This window comes from Papaver somniferum, chromosome 8 (assembly GCF_003573695.1).
Source record: "Papaver somniferum cultivar HN1 chromosome 8, ASM357369v1, whole genome shotgun sequence".
Taxonomy (NCBI): domain Eukaryota; kingdom Viridiplantae; phylum Streptophyta; class Magnoliopsida; order Ranunculales; family Papaveraceae; genus Papaver; species Papaver somniferum.
Window position 1 is genome coordinate 21,575,399 of NC_039365.1, and position 6,000 is coordinate 21,581,398.

Consider the following 6,000-nt stretch of genomic DNA (forward strand, 5'->3'; position numbering starts at 1 on the left):
CCCCAAAAGTACAACTTTTCTTGTGGAAAGCAATTAATGATGGTTTACCAACCCTCAACATTCTTCATCGCATCCATCTCACCAACTCGAACCTATGCCATCAATGCAGTTCTAATCCCGAAACATCCAGTCACATTCTGCTACATTGTCAGACGACTATAGATTCTTGGAACCTCTTACTAAACCACCTCAGAAACCTTCACGTCGCCTCGCAAGGCATACCCATTTCACTACCTCACCAAAAAACCATATACTAACTTCTTCAAACAAAAGTACCTGCACCGATAACCACAACCTTCTGCTTCCTTTTTTGGTCCTTATGGTTAACCAGGAACAGTGTGATGTATCTCCTACAAAAACAAAATCCGATAAATATAATGCAAATGACCATCAAGCTCCAGCAAGAATATTCCTGGCCCAGACACACCTCCCACCGGTGCTCCCTGGGATGCAGCCATATCCAAACCCAGCACAAAGAACAGTAACAACTTCAACCATCTTTATAGGATGGCTCAAGCCTCAATCAGATTGGATCAAAATTAACATGGACGCCGCAGCAAGAGGAAACCCCGGAATAGCTGGAGCAGGTATTATTTGTATAAATGAGGAAACCAAGACTATCCTAGCAATAGCACAACCTCTAGGCATCACCACAGCACTTGCAGCGGAGACCTGAGCCATGCACAAAGCCTCTAAAACGGCGAAGGAACGAGGATGGTCAAAAGTCCAATTTGAAACGGATTCATAAAATTTAATTAGATTTATAATCTCAGATACATACCCTCCTTGGTATATATCTGACCTGGTTGTAGAGATCAAACAAGGCTCACCCAAATCCAGCAATTTACCGTTAGCTACGTCTACAGAGAAGCAAATCAAGCAGCAGATGGTTTAGCAAACCGAGCAGCGAATGATTTCTCCATAGGGAGACTCATGACAGCTGTATGGGAACATACATTTCTGCAATCTATCAGTTCTATTATAATAGCAGACTCTATGCGTATTACGTACCCTCGTGTAATTTCAGTCTAATCTAATAAATTTCATGCTTCAAAATAAATAAATAGATTATCCGTACTGTACGTGTAATTCAAGCGCAATACCTTTTTAGATTGAACCCAACTTCTTAAAGCCCATAATTTAACAGACCCATGTAAATATTGGAGTTGATAGCATTTTTGGTGAAGAAAAATTGAAAAATAAAAAACAGGAAGAATATCAGCTCCCCGTCTACGATATGGTCGGGCCACATACATTTTGTATTTATTTTATGACACATCTAACTAAAATATGCCGCATCCAAATCCCCTCAACCGCTCTAGGTTAACGACTTAAAGACTCCATTGGGATTCTGACGCCAGACTCAACTATTTTCTCTGTAGTTGCGTGTTCTGATCTTACTTTGTTCTATCTTATTGACTACTATCTTCTCTAATATTTTCTCGAGATTTAATCTCTGATAGGTAAGATAAAAAGTAATCACAAAGCTCTTCGTCTCATTCTTTGTGATTCCACAATATCTTGTTCCGCTACCATACGTTTAAGATTATGGTAAGGTGATTGATATTATTATGTTGTTCTTCGAGAATATAAGTTCGGTGTATCAATATGTTCTTGTTCACTATGATTTATCAAAAGACAGAACAAAAACTCGTAGGTATTTCTGCGGGAGACATATTTATCTATTCAATAGACTTTTCTATGTGAGACAAATTTGTTTATCAAATCTTCGACTTTGGGTCGTAGCAACTCTTGGTTTTGGGTGAGATCATCTAAGGGAATCAAGTGCGTAGTGTCTTGCTGGGATTCAAAGACGTAAGGAACGCAACTGTACCTTAATCAGTGTGAAATTGGTTAGGGCTCAACTACATTCCAGTCCGAAGTTAGCTTGTAGTAGGAAAGAGTCTGTAGCGGCTTAGTACAATATGGTGTTTAAATATGGACTAGTCCCGGGGTTTTTCTGCATTTGCGGTTTCCTCGTTAACAAAATTTTTGGTGTCTGTGTTATTTCTTTTCCGCATTATATTTTCTGTATAATTGAAATATCACAGGTTGTGCGTAGTTCAATCAATTGGTGAATCCAACCTTTGGTTGTTAATTTAAATTGATTGACGCTTGGATATTGGTCTCCGGTACCATCCAAGTTATTTCTCATATTAATCCGGCTCACAAATTTCTATCTGTTCGATTGCAGATTGGTATGAGAAATTGAGATATAACTCTTGAATGTATTTTCCTTGATTGAGTCTGACTGTCTAGTTGATTATCTTAGAAATATATTGGAGTTAGTCCATACAGATTGCCTAAAATAAATATTGGGTGTGGTTGTTAGACCTCCGCTTTTTCACAAAGAAATATCTCTCCACTGTTAGATGGTCTTAGCTGGTTACACACAAATGAAATATACCTTCATTTAGATACGGGTAACTGTACCTAAACGTGTATACTGAATTGGCTCAATAACAGTTAACCGAAGTTAGCCATATGAACACTTTTGTCTTAACCACATTCATCTAACACTTCTAGATCAACTATGATGATCAATCAATTATGAAATAATCAAATGAATCTAATTCTGTTCCACGTAGAGTTTTTCAATTGTTCATAGAAATATATATTAACCAATTGAATCAAAATCAGATTTATTTGTAAGAATTAATTCATGACCATTAAGCCAGAGTTTGCAAAAATTGCATTCCTTAATTCATAAATGTATTTGTTCATGAGTGTGAAAAACATACTTAACCGATTTTAGAACTTTAACCACTAAGTTTGCAAACAGGTACGCAAACTATAACTTCCGGACTTTGGACTTGTCCATCAGTTTGCAAATGGGTATGCATATTGCTGTCCCGGACCTTAACTCAGGTAGAACCATTCTCATACTGGTATGAAAACTTGGTTCCCGTACTTTAACAGTTAAAACTGTTCACATACTAGGTATGCAAACAAGGTTCCCGGACCTGAATCACACCAAAACAGTTTGCATACTAGGTACGCATACTGTGATCTATCCAGACAAATGTTAATTGTTCTAAACTCCCATTTCAATCATTGAAACATCCTTAGAGAACGACAATATTTGTCGCACACAAACTATTAGCTTATAAGTAATTTTCAAGTGATCGAATGATCAACACGAAATATTTAGAGTCGACATCAAATGATTGTCTTACACAAATCATGTAAGATGTTTCAAGGAAATTTCCACATGATCATCTTTTGACTTATTAATTAGTTTCCAACAAATAAATTGTTTCCAACTAAACTCGTCAAGAATATGATGAACGTAGCTAAATCAAAAAGCTTCCAACACATATTTCGAGAAATAGATAACCGAGTTAAACTCAGCTCGAAATATCAAATGTGTATAATATAAAAGTCTATATAGCTATATGATTTAGTCTCGTTAGGAGATATAATAGAATAGACTTCTGAGTGATAGATAAGTTTTAGTCTTCACATACCTTTTTTTTGATAAAGTTCCTCCAAGCTCTACTCAGTAGATCTTCATATTCAATCGATAAACGTCGTGAAGTCTAAAGCTTAAATACACACTCTATCCTAATCTGAGACATAGCTATAAGTAGACTATAAATCAAGACTTACAGTTTTGATCCACAAAATTTGACAAACAAGCTTGAGATAGCAGCGCTTGCGAGTTCGACCGAGCAGTGCTCTAACATAATGATTTTCTTTTCGATTCACGGAAACAAGTTCATGAATGTTCTTCCTTTAAACGAATGTAAAGAATTATTTCCTAGGATGAAATCTTCACCGTAACCCATTCACATAATCATAACATTATACACAAGATTATGTCGATGTCATATCTATGAAGTTCAAAAGATAAGTGTTATACTTCGTAGTCTAATTCCCTAATACTATGATCATACAATTATGACCATGTCACATCACTAGAGTATTATAAAATATGTACAGTATATACAGCTTCTCATTTATGTTTTCAATATAGCACGACTTGAAAGATACGTTAGGAATGGAACAGTTCAAGTCAATATTACTAACCTCAAGTGGAAGGATGATGACATCGTTGTAGTTCGCTACTTCACATTGTCCTGGTCTTCGGAGTAATACATACTTGTATTCTCAACATTCCTAGAGTTTCTAGTCTATCCTAAACGAAGTTGAATCTAGTATTTAATCAAGCGACTTCAGATGAGTTTTGACACACTAAAATATGACAACCAAACTTGACATACCAACGCTTGGTGAGTTCAACCGAGCTATGCTCTAACAATAACCCATTCACATAATCATAACAATATATACAAGATTATATCGATGTAATATCTACGAAGTTCAAAAAATAAGCGTTATGCTTCGTAGTCTAATTCCCTAATAATACGACCATACTATTATGGTCATGTATCATCACTAGAGTATTATACAATATGTACAGTATATACATCTTCGCAGTTATATTTTCAATATAGTACGACTTGAAAGATACGTTAGTGAAACCGTTCAATTCAATATTACTAACCTCAAGTAGAAGAATGATATCGTCGTTGTAGTTCGGTACTTCTTCACATTATTCAGGTCTTCGTAGTAATACTTGTATGTCTCCACATTCCTAACTTTTCTACTCTAACCTAAACGAAGTTGACTCTAGTATTTAATAAAGCGACTTTATATGAGTTTTGACACACTAAAATATGACAATCAAACTTGACATTCCAACGCTTGGTGAGTTCAACCGAGCTATGCTCTAACACATCTGAACCGGTTTAGTCCCTGCATGTTCTTGAGCAAAGTAACAAGATATGGTGAGAAGACTATCATAAACCCCAACAATTCCTTTCCTAGAACCAACCTCCATCTTCTTGCTATCTTCCTTTGTGTTGTTTGACATTTCAGAAGTATCCATAACTTATAATAGTTCACGAGTTATACCAGCTGAAAAAGCGGGGGTCTAACAACCACACCCAATATTTCGCTTATCAATCTGTATGGACTAACTCCAATATACTTTCAAGAGAATCAACTAGATAGTCATACCCAATGTTAATAAAAGTATATCAAAGAATTATATCTCAATTTATCAATTCAATCCGTAATCAAACAAATAGGAATTTGCGAGCCCGATTGAATAAGAGAAATAACTTGGACGGTATCACAAACGAATATCCAAGTGTCAATTAATTCAATCAACAACCCAAAGGTAGGATTCAAGAACTGGTTGAACTTAACGCACAACCTGTGATATTTCTATTATATAACAAAATATAGTGCGGAAAAGAAATAACACAGACATCGGAAATTTTGTTCACGAGGAAACCGCAAATGAAGAAAAACCTCAGGATCTAGTACGGATTTGAACACCACACTGCATTAATCCGCTACAGACACTAGCCTACTCCAAGTTAACTTCGGACTGGAATGTAGTTGAGCCCTAACCAATCTCACACTGATCAAGGTACAGTCGTGTTCCTTACACCTCTAGAACCACGCCGGATTCTGCGCACTTGATTCCCTTAGTTGATCTCACCCACAACTAAGAGTTGCTACAATCCAAAGTCGAAGACTTGATAAACCAATCTGTCTCAGACAGTAACTCTATTGAACGGATAAATCTGTCTCCTACAGATAAACCTATGAGTTTTTTTCCGTCTTTTGATATATCAAGGTGAACATGATCCAATTGATATGGCAGACTTATATTCCCGAAGAACAGCATCACAAACGATGGGACGAAGATGTTTGTGACTACTTTTTATCTTGCCTATCATAGAATCAATCTCGAGCAAATCTTAGACAATACAATATAACATGGCAAGATCAGTACACGCAACTGCAGAGAAAATAGTTGGGTCTTGCTTCACAATCCCAATGAAGTCTTTAAGTCGTTAACCTACAGGGTTTCGTGAAAAACCTAAGGTTAAAGGAGAATCGACTCTTGTTGCAACTAATATCACACAGGATGTGTGGGGATTAGGTTTCCAAGTTGCTAGAGTTCTCCTTTATATAGTCTTCAAG